General features: G+C 44.5%; 1 long non-coding RNA gene across 1 annotated transcript; it reads left to right on the top strand.

Annotated features, from left to right (window-relative positions):
- Positions 1-984: 984 nt before the first annotated feature.
- Positions 985-10,036, top strand: LOC139273367 (uncharacterized). The gene is made up of 3 exons (XR_011595087.1): positions 985-1,054; positions 4,441-4,483; positions 8,590-10,036. It is a non-coding gene; the product is annotated as an uncharacterized lncRNA (long non-coding RNA).
- The last annotated feature ends 5,913 nt before the right edge of the window (positions 10,037-15,949 follow it).

A 15,949-nucleotide genomic window follows, 5' to 3' on the forward strand; every position in this document is an offset into this window, starting at 1 on the left:
CTCCCTCGTCCCTCCGATGTTTCTGCAGGATTGCTTTGTGAAGACGGGCTCATGGAGAGAAACACCCTGCACAGAATGATCCCAAATTGAGCATCTCCAAGGGACAGGATTCCCAGCTTTAATCATTCTCTGTCCTTTCCACCAAGGCCCAGTTCCTTTGCTCAGATTCTGATAAAAGTAAATTGGGAAAAGAGCACTTTGATTTTTACAGGCTGTATTAGTGCAGAGAGCTGCACATGCGCGGTTCAGCCCCGCCCCCTGTGTCGATTTGCAGTGAGAAGAAGAGCACATGTGCCCTCCCCTCCCCCAGCCCTGTCTGTGATTGCCATTCACTCAGTGAGTGGAAGAAGATGGTTTAAAACAGCCGGGAATGGAGACCCCGCGGCCCCGGGGTAAGGCAGCGAGCAGCAGCCTCCTCACAGCAGTGCAGCGCTTTGGGAGCGTGTCTGCAGATGGGCTCAGAGATCGGCATGGAGTCCAGGGGGGAGATCAGGGTGAGTTGGGGCTGTGTGTAAGAGGCAGAGTGGAACAAGAACCAGTCTCAGTGAGTGGGGGAAGGGAGAGGCCATTTTCCGGCTGTGTTTCGACAGTGTAAGGTAATAGAGAAAGTAAATCACCTCGCTCTTTCAAATCATTGCTGCTTTCTTTCCCCAAATCAGCAACGAATGTTACTGATTCAGTTCCAATCTCACCATGTCTGTTGTTCTTGGATAGTGAGCAGTGGAAACAGAGCCTGACAGTGAGGATGTGGGGAGTTTCACAAAGTGCATCTAATGCAGACATCAGGAGAGGAGTGTGGGAGAAGATATTTTAAAGTCGGGTTATATTGTTTCGGTGTGTTGAGTTCTCCAGAACAATGTTGCTGGTGATCGAGAGATATATTGTCGCTCCCTCAGATACATCATATTCTCCCCCGCATCCATATCTTAGAACTAATATTGTTCTCGTATTATTATTCTCAGAGCAAAATTCTTCAACCAGCCAGAACAAATGTGAGCTTTCCTCCTCCACCCGGAACACAAGGAACAGAGCAGACAGCTCCTTCTCACACACAGTAAGTACATTATCACTCACAGAGCACAGAGACACAGAACTGGCCTCAATCCTATTGTCACAGGCAGCAGAAGCTGTCAGTCCCACAGTGATCCAAAGTGGCAGAGATCCATTATGAATCTTACAGCCACATGGAACAGTAGAATCAGATGCTGTTAAACCATTGAAACAGATCACACTGACACGTACATTAAACACCCAAACTCACTTGCCAGGAACTGGCAGATACAGATTATACTCCACACTCACTTGCCAGACACAGACAGGTACAGATTATACCCCACACTCACTTGCCAGACACTGACAGGTACAGATTAGACCTCACACTCACATACCAGAAACTGAGAGGTACTGTGTAAAACATAAAACCACATAAACAAATAGATACAAATTAAAGGCAGACTAACATACCAGAAACCTAGACGCACAGCTTAAATCCTCACACACAGACCAAAACCTGTCCGGAACAGAATAATACACACACTTGCATATCAGAGACTGAGAGATACAGTATAAAACCCACAGTCACACATCAGAGGCTGACATATTACAATCCATATTCCCATAACATAAATTGACATACAGTGAAGTGCCAATACTCACTTACCAGTTATTGACAGGTACAGGGTAAAGACCTCTCTTCCATACCAGAAACTGACAGATATAGAGTAAGGCCCACAATCACATATCAGAACTTGACAGGTACAGAATAAAACCCAGGTTCCCATAACAGAAATGGAGAGACAGAGAAAGGGCCACGCTCACATACCAGAGACAGATAGATACAGAGTGAAACTCAGACTCATTTACCAGAGACCGACAGATAAAGAGTAAACACTCACCTCCAAAGCAAAAATTGACAGTTAGAAAGTAAAACGAATACTCTATCAGGAATTGGTGGTACACAGTAAAACAATACTAACATACTGGAGAATGACGGGTATAGAGTAGAGCTCACATTCACATAATAGAGATGGACAGATGCAGCACAAAACACACACTCACACACCATGAATGGAAAGATACAGAATGAAACCCACAGGCAATTACCAGAAAGTGACAGGTACAGGATAAAACCCACACTCTCCTATCAGAAACTGACATACAGAGTAAAACCCTCATTCACATACCAGAGATGGACAGATACAGAGTCAAAACCACACTTCCATACCAGACACCCACAATATTCATTCTATATTTACCTGTCAATGGTTCAGAGAATGAAAGTGTCAGTATCTATCCTATAATCACCGGTCAGTCCCACACTGACACTGCACCGGAGATTGAAAGTGGCAGTGTCTATCCTATACTCACCTGTCACATAGTGTCAGAGAATGAGAGAGGCAATGTGGATATCTGAACGGAATATATGGAATTAAGGATAGTAAAGTAAACGGGATATATGAAAATGTATAAGCCATGGAAGAATAGCTGGGAGAATGTCAGATTGCAAATAGTGCAACATCAGCATAGCTAACAATCTGTCTCAAGGTTTCAAGTCACTAATCCTGCCAATAATATATAATTGTAACATGAAATACATCTGCAGAATTGCAAGGTCTCAGTAAATAGTCACACCATTAGATTGAAACATTTGGAGGCAATACTTGAGCTTTCAAGAAGAACATCTCATATAGATTGACTAATGAGTGTCTGAGTTAGACTGTCAATCCATTTGTATTTTGTTATCTGATTTCAAAACTGTATAACTGTTAACGCTTTACGATGTAACTTCACCTATCCGTAGGGAGTGTGTACGCTCTATCCAGAGAGTATATCTTCTGTCTGATAGGTCTTACTGGCCGGTAATAAAGACTGCTTTGTTCAAAGCACAAGAGGTATTCGACTCAGTAATTTTACTGAACCAGATTGAAGTAAAAGAATCCAGGAATTAACATTTGGTGTCAGAAGTGGGATCTCAACGGACGACTGCCGAAAACTTGCGAATTAAGAGCCAGACTAGCCTTGGACGAGACGAGGGGAAAATGGCCACTGGAGTGAGTATGATTTCAATACTGCTCCAGTTTCCCCCGGTTTCAAAAGTCTGAGGAAAGTTTAGCCACTCGCTGGTTCTCAGGTAGTGTCTGAACGAGATCCAGGACAATCTGGTGAATACCTTTCAAACTTAGATAGGGATAGAGATAGGGAAATTGTGCGATGACGCAAACCAAGCGGCGACTTGGAAAGATAGTTAGAGCTAGATAGGGATAGATGATCAATCATGGATCAAAAAAAAATTAATAGGAAAGAAAAGAGACTCTTGTGAATGTCTGTTTAAATGAGAAATGCTTCTGTGACTTTTACTGTAAAAAAAAAGCCGGGGAGTTGTGGTTTGTGAGTTGTGGTTTGTTTTATCTCAAACAGAATGAAAGTTTGTTTTAACCCTTCGTAGTGTTGTCCTGTATGTGGGAAGTTTAAGAGTGTGAACCTTATTGAATTACGTATATTCGGATGATAAGTTGCGGAGCCAGGAAATGCCCAAAGGATAGATTTGTTAAAAAAAGAAAAAATTACATGGTCCCGGTGGTTAAAAAAAAAGAAAAACTTGTTGAAAGCAAACATTCAGAGAAGGCACAGCAAAACAACTGAGATGGATTCAAAAGGATTTTAAAAAAAAATTATATTAAATAACACGACCTTGAGGCTGGAACAATTGAGATAACGAAAAGCAGTCCACAGCCTACGTGCCAGACTTCTCTCTAGTTATAAAAAAAAAGTAACGTACTAAATAGGTGCTGAAAGAAAAAAAAAATTTCTGAGATTTTAAATTATGAAAAATATAAAATCACTCCTGTCCAGTTGGCAGAAAAACTCCATTAAATTAGGGCTTTCATTGACTGATTGAATTTAAACTGCGCAGTGACGCGAAAGGATAGAGAAATTTGGAGACTAAAAGAAATTAATTGAGGCTCATAAGAAATCAAAATTAGAAAATTAGGCTCACAGGGAATAAAATGGGGATTTAAATAGAGGATAGGTGTTCAACTCAGGTACGACGAAGGGACCTTGAATATCACTTGGCCCGTCTAGGCTCTGATTGAATTTAAAAAAAAAACCCCGCAGCAACTCGGAAGGTAGGGCCGACGCGAACGCGCGGCCGAGAGGAGAAGGGCCGAAGCGAACGCGCAGTGACGTAAACGCGCAGTGAAGCGAACGCGCAGTGACGTCAACGCGCAGTGACGTAGACGCGCGGTGACGTAAACGCGCAGTGACGCCAACGCGTAGTGACGCAGAGGCGCAGCAACGCGAATCGCGAAAGTCAGTGCTAATGGCAGTAAGTCTGTAAGTCTTAAAGTGTTTAGAGTTTTAAGTAAGGTTTTAAGTATCATGCGGCGATGCGGATGCGGTAATGCGGGTAAGTGTTAGAAGTCTTTGTCTATTTTGTAGATCATGCGGCGATGCGGATCATGCGGTAATGCGGGTAATGCGGGTAAGTGTTAGAAGTCCTTGTTTACCTTTTAAAGTTAAAGTATCTTAACTCGCGCGGCGACGCGAGCCACGGGTCGACGCGGATTGCGCGGCGACGTGAACTGCGAGGCGACGTGGTAGTTTAGTATTGAGATCGTGCGGCGACGCGGACCGTGCGGCGATGCGGGTAAGTGTTAGCATTCGTAAAGTTTGGTTATTTGGAGTTAGTTAAAGTCCGTGTTAGTTCTGTAAAGTCTGTGTCTATTTGTAAGTTTGTTTAAATTGCACGACGACACGAACGCGTAGCGACACAGTAATACGAGGGGCAGTGTGAAAAAGGGTAATCAGTTAGATAAAACCACGGATGCGGATAATCCGCTACAAAAGCTATGTGAGGAATTCCCTGAAAGAGCTGAAGACTTTAGAAAATTATCAGGAGCCCTGAACAAATTATTAGGAGATGACCAGTGGCCTCTAGGTCACACTAGAAGCGTAGAGGTAAAAAAAAAAGCACAGGGATTAATTTGGAGAAGGGGACGAGGAAAAGGGGATAAAAAAATTTAATTGCAACCTGGCGACATTATTGTCAGAAATTAAAAGATGCATCACTTCTATCGAGTTGGCAAACAAATGCTATTAAATTAGGACTTGCATTGACAGAGGGAACACATGTTAAAACTGTAGACGTCTTTTAAAAAAAAAGAATGAATGTGCGCACGAGAAACTTGCTAAGAGATCCTCTGGGACCTCTGAGAAAGGTATTGATCAACTACAAGTTAAAATGGCTGGCTTTGTGTTAACCGAGGCTGATGATGAAATTGATGAGTGGCCACTGACTCAGCGCCCAACGGCGCCTCCCGCACCCCCTGGCCTCTTGCTCCAGTCCTCTTCCCAACACCCTCCACCTAACACTCCAGTAAAAAGAGTTAGGAACAACCACATATCACCAAAGCAACAAACCCAAACTGACTCCTCATCCTCTGATAGCGATTCGGATCCCCAGTTCACAGGCAATATAGTCGAAAGGGCAGAACTATATCTCAACATCACAAACAGTCCCGTAAATCTTCTAGTCAACCTACCAGTCCAAGTTGTGAAAGACATAGCAAACACCCCCGCCGATCGAGACGCAGAACTGTCAAACAGTCAGACAGCTCTGAAACATCCACTGGCCTAGAAATGATTTCCAAGATCCCAAAGTCCCGACACCAATTCCCTGTCAGACCAATGCCAAACCCTGATGCACAACAAGCTGCAGACCACCTCTCTATAGATGTCTGTGATCTTCAAACAACTATTTGATTGCTCACGCTATCCGGACAGATGGAAAGGGCAGTTAGATATTATTGGCAGAAAAAGAAAGGGGAGGGGGGAGGTGCGCCCCCAACCCGGGTCAAGACTGAATACGTGACTAGAAAGGAAGAGCCATCTCGGGAGGAAGGATCAATAGAACCGCAGTGTTGCATACAGGATTGGATGGATAAGCAAGGATACGGTTATACTAAACAACCAAACGGCCCGAGCCCTGCTAATAAACCTCCCTATTGTCCCCGGCATGGGATGGGAAGAGGCCGGGACTGGGTAAGAGGAATTGACTGTTTTAATTGTGGGCAGGAAGGACATTGGAATAAAAATTGCCCCTACCGTCAGCATGGAAAAGGAAGAGGAGGGGGGCAAGGGGGGAGAGGAGGATCTTACACTAACTTCTCCCAGAACAACCCCTTTGGTCAATTGTCCCCCGATTGACTACACAGCTTGATTGTGCAGGGATCCTCCCCGGACGACGAACCCATTCTGAATGAGTGGCAACCCTTTTTGATAGATACGGGAGCCTTCATGTCTTCTGTACAATCAAAGCTTAAACTCCCTGCTTCTACTGAAACACAGGAACTTTCAGGATTCCTGGGACAAATCTCGACATTCCTGGTGTCAGAACTAGTTAAAGTGGGTTACCAAGAAGAATTGGTAGAACATCGATTTGTCATCACTACCAATCTGGACTGTAACTTGATGGCTAGAGACCTCCTTTGCAAATTCCAGTTGCATTTGGAGTGTGGAGATAATGGGATTATTGTAAAACAGGAAACCCTTAAGCGGCAGTATTATACCACTAGAACCCCTCAGTGGTGGTCTCTGGACCTGCCGCAGGCACCCTGTCACGTGACCCTAGCATACGATCCCAGTGGAAAGAATCAGGACCTGCAGAACTTTTATCAGGATCACGAAGGGGAAGTGAAGGGAATTCTATTAAGGGCTAGAGTGACTGGACTGGAAAGAGAGGCAGATTTTGTGGAAGTGGATAAGAATCTGTGGAAACAGCCCCTAACAATGGCACCGCATATTGCTCGTGAAGTATTAGCCCCTCACCATGCTAAGGATTTGGGAGTTATAGTACGCAAGGCCATAGATGAGGCTGACCCTACCAGCCGGGATGTGCAAATAAAACATGGCCGAACAGTCCAATTTAATGGGGACCCCGAGAAAGTATTAACAACTCTATGGCATCATACTGGCTCGGACATACCTGACTATGTGGATCCTCATGTGTGGGCAGAGGACCCCTCCCAAGTGGGTTATACTCCCATTAATTGAGATCCCAGTGCAGGGCAATGTGGACTGGCCCTCTATCCGACAGAACCCACTGAAATCACAGGCAATCCTAAACTGACTTTTCGGCACTGTACTGCAATTAATCCGGCCTGTTTCCTTACTGAGCCACCCCAAGATGAGGAAGAACCCAGTCATGATTGCTTATCTTTAATTTAAGAGGCCACATCAGTCAGGGAAGATTTAGTTGATGTACCAATGGAAGATCCAGACTGTATTCTTACTGAGCCAACCCAAGATGAGGAAGAACCCAGTCATGATTGTTTATGTATGTTGACGGAAGTACTTCTATTAATCCAGAAGATACACGAATCTCAGGATACGCCATAGTAAACCAGGAGAATCAGGTCTTGGAATCTGCTGCTTTGAAACCGCCTATTCTGCTCAACAAGCTGAACTATTCGCCCTCACCCAAGCCTGTATCTTGGCCAACGATCTCAAAGTCAATATCTATACCGACTCTAGGTATGCCTTTGGGGTGGCGCATGATTTCGGACAATTATGGAAAAATAGGGGATTCCTAACCTCACAGGGGAATGAGATATCTCAAACAGTTAGTATCTGATTTGTTGCAAGCCCTCATGTTCCCCAAACGCATTGCCATTGTACCAAGAGGCCAAACAGGCCTCTCATGACCAACAGATGGTAGTGCCCAAAATTATGAGTCAGACTAAAAATCCTGCGAAGGATAAGTTAGCCTCGGAAAAACCAATGCCAACCATCCAAGATGTTATAAAAGCACAGGGGGACGCTCCTGAAAAAGATAAACTGTTGTGGAAATATTATGCATGTACTTATGACAATGTTTCTAAACTCTGGACCACTCCCGCGGAACAGACTTGCATGTCTGACGAGTTGGCTTCATGGGTTATAGAATGTCTGCATTTTGCTACTCATTGTGGAGCAAGGGCAACAAGTGATACGCTTTTGGCTACTTGGTGGCACCCTAAACTCCAGGCGCTCACCCAGAACATCAGTAGTCGTTGCCTGGTTGGCCAGCAACATATTCCAGGGAAGGGAGTCCCCTGTGATTGGGGTAAAACGCCCCTACCCGAAGGTCCCTTTGAGACATTTTAGTTGGACTACATTGAGTTGCAAAAAGTTCAGTGTTACAGATATGTGTTAGTAATAGTAGATGTGTTTAGCAGATGGATTGAAGCCTACCCTAATCTGGACAATAAGACTCAGACTGTTGTTAAGGTGTTAATGAGGGAAATTGTTCCTAGATATGAGATCTCAGCTAGACTGATGACCACCTATGTTCTTTCTCTGACTCAGGCTCTGCGACTAGTTCACAACCAGGTTCAAGATGCTTACCCGAATAGTCCCTCGTGGCACCAGGGAAGTATGGATTCGGAAGGGATTAGAGCCACAATGAGAGGGGCCTTTTTAGGTGTCACTCACTACCCCCACTGCAGCCAAGGTTGAGGGGAAAAGTGCCTGGGTTCACCTGCACCACTGCAAGCTCATCACCATTTAAACAAATTTTGCTGGTTAGTCTAATTCCTGTTTCTGTTCCAGATCTCCTCCTCCCTATAGCTGAACAAGGCAATTGAAGGAGGATCAGTTTGAACTCTTACCTGTCAGACAGCCAAATACACTGACGGAGACCTGAAGGGAAACGTGAAAACAGAATTCTTTTTATCAGCTAAATAATGGGACTATTTATAAGATGAGACTGTGTCTGTATGCTACTGTCTGCATAATAGTGTTGATATATGACAGTTTTGGTGCACGGGAAGGAAGACAAAGGCGAGAGCTCCATGTAAACACCTTTTTGTTTATGTCTTACGTTTATGCGGAAAAAGGGCACTTCACTAGATGCTGGGTGTGTTCACATATCCCTATACATTCCAAAGGGGGAATTCCTTTGCGCACCGTTCCCCTGACCCTAACTGAGACTGTTAGATGGATTCAAAGAAACGATATTGGAACAGGTAGCTAACCGCACTGCTGAGGCTCTGGAGGGCATCACAGCTGAAATGGTAGCGATAAGGACCGTAGCATTACAAAACCGAATGGCCCTCGATTACCTGTTAGCTGAGAAAGGGGGAACGTGTGCCCTGATAGGATCTGAATGTTGCACTTACATTCCTGATAGTTCAGGAAACATAACCCACCTTGCCGATCACATAAGGAGGGAGGTGAAAAAGTTATCCACACCAGCAAAAGAACTTAGCAGGTTTGATTGGTTTCTGGGTGGATCTTGGAGATCCTATCTAATACATGGCGCAATTGTTCTCATCATAATAATTACCTGCTGTTTGATTGTTGGTTGCCTTAACCTCTGCTGTAAAGCAATGACAAGGTTAGCAGACCCTCTTGTGGTCAAGGGTTCCCGGGTTATGATCCAACAAACTAGAGAACTACTCAACAATGCAATACTCATAGAATGATCCTAAATGTTATCATAGAATGATAAAAGGGGGGATGTGGATATCTGAACGGAATATATGGAATTAAGGATAGTAAAGTAAACGGGATATATGAAAATGTATAAGCCATGGAAGAATAGCTGGGAGAATGTCAGATTGCAAATAGTGCAACATCAGCATAGCTAACAATCTGTCTCAAGGTTTCAAGTCACTAATCCTGCCAATAATATATAATTGTAACATGAAATACATCTGCAGAATTGCAAGGTCTCAGTAAATAGTCACACCATTAGATTGAAACATTTGGAGGCAATACTTGAGCTTTCAAGAAGAACATCTCATATAGATTGACTAATGAGTGTCTGAGTTAGACTGTCAATCCATTTGTATTTTGTTATCTGATTTCAAAACTGTATAACTGTTAACGCTTTACGATGTAACTTCACCTATCCGTAGGGAGTGTGTACGCTCTATCCAGAGAGTATATCTTCTGTCTGATAGGTCTTACTGGCCGGTAATAAAGACTGCTTTGTTCAAAGCACAAGAGGTATTCGACTCAGTAATTTTACTGAACCAGATTGAAGTAAAAGAATCCAGGAATTAACAGCAGTATCTATCCAACACTCACCTGTCACATAGTGTCAGAGAATGAGAGAGGCAGTATCTATCCAACACTCACCTGTCACATAGTGTTAGAAAATGAGAGAGGCAGTCTCTATCCAACACTCACCTCTCACATAGTGTCAGAGAATGAGAGAGGCAGTATCTATCCAACACTCACCTGTCACATAGTGTCAGAGAATGAGAGAGGCAGTATCTATCCAACACTCACCTGTCACATAGTGTCAGAGAATGAGAGAGGCAGTGTCTATCCAACACTCATCTGGCAGTCCAAGTCTGCCTCACTGTACCAGAGATTGAGAGATGCAATATCTATCCTATGTTCACAAATATATCCCATACTTATAGCAATATCAGAGAATGAAAGGTACCGTGTCTGTCCTATACACACCTGCCAATCTCACACTGACACACAGTACCAGAGAGTGAGTGGCAGTGTCTGTCCTCGACACACCTGTCAATCTCACACTGACACACAGTACCAGAGAGTGAGTGGCAGTGTCTGTCCTATACACACCTGTCAATAACACACTGACACATAGTACCAGAGAGTGAGTGACAGTGTCTGTCCTATACACACCTGTCAATCACACACTGACACACAGTACCAGAAAGTGACAGATAAAGTGCATGGTCTATCCTAAATCAAGCAATTTAAAACTGTCCCATTGTACCAATGAGTGACAGAAACAATATCTATCCCTTTTCCAAGGACTAGTGAGTGTCGAACTGAAACCAGCCAGACTCAGCACCTTCAGGGGAGGGAGAGGGAGGGGCACCAGTGAGTGTAGAACTGAACCCAGCCAGAGTCAGCACCTTCAGGGGAGGGGAACCAGTGAGTGTAGAACTGAACCCAGCCAGTGCCAGCACCTTCAGGGGAGGGGAACCAGTGAGTGGAGAACTGAACCCAGCCAGAGTCAGCACCTTCAGGGGAGGGGAACCAGTGAGTGTAGAACTGAACCCAGCCAGAGTTGGTGATGATAATTGGGAGTGTAGGACAAGCTGCCTTCAGACGTGCGATGTGTTTGAATTTCAGGACAGTGATGGGGAAGACTGTATGGGGCAGGGATTTACTGCTTTGGAGGAACAATAGAGGAAAGAATGTTCCATACAATCTACAATTGTCTGTTCTGAATTTCTGTCCTGTACTTGCAGTAATGATTTGTAAACTCCTTTTCCAGGGTATCAGGAGGGGAGGATTTGCAGACGGGAAACTCAAACCAAACATCACGTCAAGATCTGTCAGAATCACTCGAAGCCTCAGGACCTGAATATCATCGGCCTTTGAATGTGGAAGGAGAAATGTTTGTATGTTCTGTCTGTGGAAACAGATTTCAAACATCAGTGTGACTGGCAAAGCACCGAGACACACACACCCAAGTGAGAGTGTTCCAATTTACTGTCTGTGGAAAGAGCTTTAACCAGCCTGAAAAAACATCACGCCATTGACAGCGGGGAGAAACCGTACACGTGTTGTGTGTGTGGACCAGGCTTCAACTGATCGTCCAACCTGGAGAAAAACAAGGACACCCACACCATGGAGAAACCGTGGGAATGTGGGGACTGTGGGAGGGGATTCAATTACCCGTTTGAGCTGGAAGTTCATTGACAGTCACACTGGGGAGAGACCGTTCACCTGATCTGAGTGTGGGAAGGGATTCACTCAGTCATCCCACCTGCTGAGACACCAGCGAGATCACACTGGGGAGAGGCTGTTCACCTGCTCTGAGTGTGGGAAGGGATTCACTCAGTCATCCCACCTTCAGGAACATCAGCGAGTGCACACTGGGGAGAGGCCATTCACCTGCTCAGAGTGTGGGAAGGGATTCACTGTGTCATCCCAGCTGCTGAGACACCAGCGAGTTCACACTGGGGAGAGGCCATTCACCTGCTCCGAGTGTGGGAAGGGATTCACTGTGTCATCCACCCTGCTGGAACACCAGCGAGTTCACACCAGGGAGAGGCCGTTCACCTGCTCCGACTGGAAAGGGATTCACTCGGTCATCCAACCTGCTGACACACCAGCGAGTTCACACTGGGGAGAGGCCGTTCATCTGCTCCGAGTGTGGGAAGGGATTCACTGAGTTATCCAACCTCCTGAGACACCAACGAGTTCACAAGTGACTGCGAGGTTTGGATTCTGCTGTTGTCCCAGACTGAATCATGTCCATTCTGACAGTTGGGCTTTCTTTCTGTTGATATTGACTACCCCTATAACTGGGCTGAAGTTTAATATTTGGGATATTTCACCAATTAATCAAACGGGAAGAGGGTCAGATAAAAAAATAATGCTGATTGTGTTTGCATCCAAATTTCACTCTTTAAAAAACATAAGAAATAGGAGCAGGAGGAGACCATTGTTCACTCGAGACTGCTCTGCCATTTAATATGATCATGGCTGAGCTGATCTTGGGCACAGCTCCACTTCCCTGCCCACTCCCCATAAACCTTCACTTCATTATCGCTCAAAAATCTGACCCTCTGAGAAAATAAATTTCTCCTCATCTCTGTTCTAAATCGGCGACCCCTTATTCTTAAACTATGCCCCCTAGTTCGAGATTTTCCCATGAGAGGAAACATCCTCTCTGCATCTACCTTGTTGAACCCCCTCAGTATCTTATAGTTTCGATAAGATCACCTCTGATTCTTCTAAACTCCAATGAGTATAGAAACATAGAAAAAAGGTGCAGGAGTAGGCCATTCGGCCCTTCGAGCCTTTCAATAAGATCATGGCTGATCATTCCCTCAGTACCCCTTTCCTACTATCTCTCTATACCCCTTGATCCCCTTAACCGTAAGGGCCATTTCCAACTCCCTCTTGATTATATCCAATGAACTGGCATCAACAACTCTCTGCGACAGGGAATTCCACAGGTCAACAACTCTCTGAGTGAAGAGGTTTCTCCTCATCTCAGTCCTAAATGGCCTACCCCTTATCCCAAGACTATGTCCCCTGGTTCTGGACTTCCCCAACATCGGGAACATTCTTCCCGCATCTAACCTGTCCAGTCCCGTCAGGATCTTATATTTTTCTATGAGATCCCCTTTCATCCTTCTAAATGCCAGTGAATAAAGGCCCAGTTGATCCAGTCTCTCCTCATATGACAGTCCAGTCATCCCTGGAATCAGGCTATAATTACCTGTTTTCTCTCTCCCTCCTTTTTTAAAAAGTGGCGTTACATTAGCTACCCTCCAGTCCACAGGAACTAATCCAGAGTCGATAGATTGTTGGAAAATGATCACCAATGCATCCACTATTTCTAGGGCCACTTCCTTAAGTACTCTGAGTTGCAGACTATCAGTACCCGGGGATTTATCGGCCTTTAATCCCATCAATTTCCCTAATACAATTTCCCGCCTTATCAGGATTTCTTTCAGTTCCTCATTCTCACTAGATCCACCGTCCCCTAGTACATTCGGAAGGTAATTTGTATCTTCCTTTGTGAAGACAGAACCGAAGTATTGGTTCAATTGGTCTGCCATTTCTTTGTTCCCCATTATAAATTCACCTGAATCTAACTGCACTAACCTATGTTTGTCATTACTAATCTTTTTCTCTTCACATATTTATAGAAGCTTTTGCAGTCAGTTTTTATGTTCCCTGCAAGCTTCCTCTCGTACTCTATTTTCCCTTTCTTAATTAAATCCTTAGCCCTCCCCTGTTGAATTCTAAATTTCTCCCATTCCTCAGGTTTGTTGCTTTTTATAGCCAATTTATATGCCTCTTCCTTGGTTTTAAATCTATCCTTAATTTCCCTTGTTAGCCATGGTTGAGCAACCTTCCCAGTTTTATTTTTACTCCAGACAGGGATGTACAATTGCTGAAGTTCATCCAGGTGATCTTTAAATGTTTGCCATTGCTTATCCACCGTCAACCCTTTAAGTATCATTTGTCAGTCTATTCTAGCCAATTCACACCTCATACCGTCGAAGCTACCCCTCCTGAAGTTCAGGACCCTAGTTTCCGAATTAACTTTGTCACTCTCCATCTTAATAAGGAATTCCGCCATATTATGGTCACTCTTCCCCAAGGGGCCTCGTACAACAAGATTGCTAATTAGTCCCTTCTCATTACATATCACCCAGTCTAGGATGGCCAGCTCCCTGGTTGGTTCCTCGACATATTGGTCTAGAAAACATTCCCTGATACACTCCAGGAAATCCTCCTCTACCGCAGTGCTACCAGTTAGATTAGCCCAATCTATATGCAGATTAAAGTCGCCCATGATTACTGCTGTACCTTTATTGCATACATCCCTTATTTCTTGTTTGATGTTGTCCCCAACCTCACTACTACTATTTGGTGGTCTATACACAACTCCCACTAGCGTTTTCTGCCCTTTGGAATTCCGCAGCTCCACCCATACCGATTCCACATCATCCAGGCTAATGTCCTTCCTTACAATTGCATTGATTTCCTCTTTAACCAGCAACGCCACCTCCGCCTCCTTTTCCTTTCTGTCTATCCTTCCTAAATGCTGAATACCCTTGGATGTTGAGTTCCCAGCCTTAGTCACCCTGAAGCCATGTCTCTGTAATGCCAATCACGTCGTATCCGTTAACTGCTATCTGCGCAGTTAATTCATCCACCTTATTCCGAATACTCCTCTCATTGAGACACAGAGCCTTTAGGCTTGTCTTTTTAACACACTTTGCCCCTTTGGAATCTTGCTGTAATGTGGCCCTTTTTGCTTTTATGCCTTGGGTTTTTCTGCCTTCCACATTTACTATTCTCCTTTCTATCTTTTGTTTCTGCCCCCCTTTTCCCTCTGTCTCCCTGCATAGGTTCCCATCCCCCTGCCATATTAGTTTAACTCCTCCCCATCAGCACTAGCAAACACTCTCCCTGGGACATTGGTTCCGATCCTGCCCAGGTGCAGACCGTCCGGTTTGTACTGGTCCCACCTCCACCAGAACCAGTTTCAATGTCCCAGGAATTTGAATCCCTCCCTTCTGCACCATAGGCCCAAGCTGCTCAACCTTTCTTCATAAGTCAATCCCTTCACCTCAGGAATCAAACCAGAGAAGCTTCTCTGAACTGTCTCCAATGCAAGTATATCCCTCCTTAAATAAGGAGATCAAACTGTACGCAGTATGCCAGGTGTGGTCTCACCAATACACTGTACAGTTGAAGCAGGACTTCTCTAATTTTATACTCCATCCCCCTTGCAATAAAAGCCATCATTCCATTTGCCTTCCTGATTACTTGCTGTACCTGCAAACTAACTTTTTGTGTTTTACGTCCTCTACAGTCTTTACAGTAGAGGACACTAACAATATCGCAACAGTGAATAGTCAAGGGGCTATACGGGGGGGAGGAACTTAACACAATCACAATCACTAAGGAGATGGTACTCATTAAGATACTGGGACTAAAGGCAGATAAATCCCCTGGACCTGATGGCACCCTAGGGTCTTAAGAGAAGTAGCGACAGGGATCGTGGATGCATTGGTTGTAATTTACCAAAATTCCTTGGATTCTGGGGAGGTCCCAGCAGATTGGAAAACCACAAATGTAACACCCCTATTTAAAAAAGGAGGGAGACAGAAAGTAGACTAGTTAGCCTAAGTTCTGTCATTGGGAAAAAAGCTGGAGTCCATTATTAAAGAAGCAGTTGCAGGACATTTGGAAAAGCAGAATTTGGTCAGGCAGAGTCAGCATGGATTTATGAAGAGGAAGTCATGTTTGACAAATTTGCTGGAATTCTTTGAGGATGTAATAAACAGGGTGGATAAAGGGGAACTAGTGGATGTGATGTATTTGGACTTCCAGAAGGCATTTGACAAGGTGCCGTATAAAAGGTTACTGCAAAGATAAAAGTTCACGGGGTTGGGGGTAATATATTAGCATTGACAATTGGCTAACCAACGGAAAACAGAGAGTC

The sequence above is a fragment of the Pristiophorus japonicus genome, chromosome 9 (genome assembly GCF_044704955.1).
Source record: "Pristiophorus japonicus isolate sPriJap1 chromosome 9, sPriJap1.hap1, whole genome shotgun sequence".
NCBI classification, from domain to species: Eukaryota; Metazoa; Chordata; class Chondrichthyes; family Pristiophoridae; genus Pristiophorus; species Pristiophorus japonicus.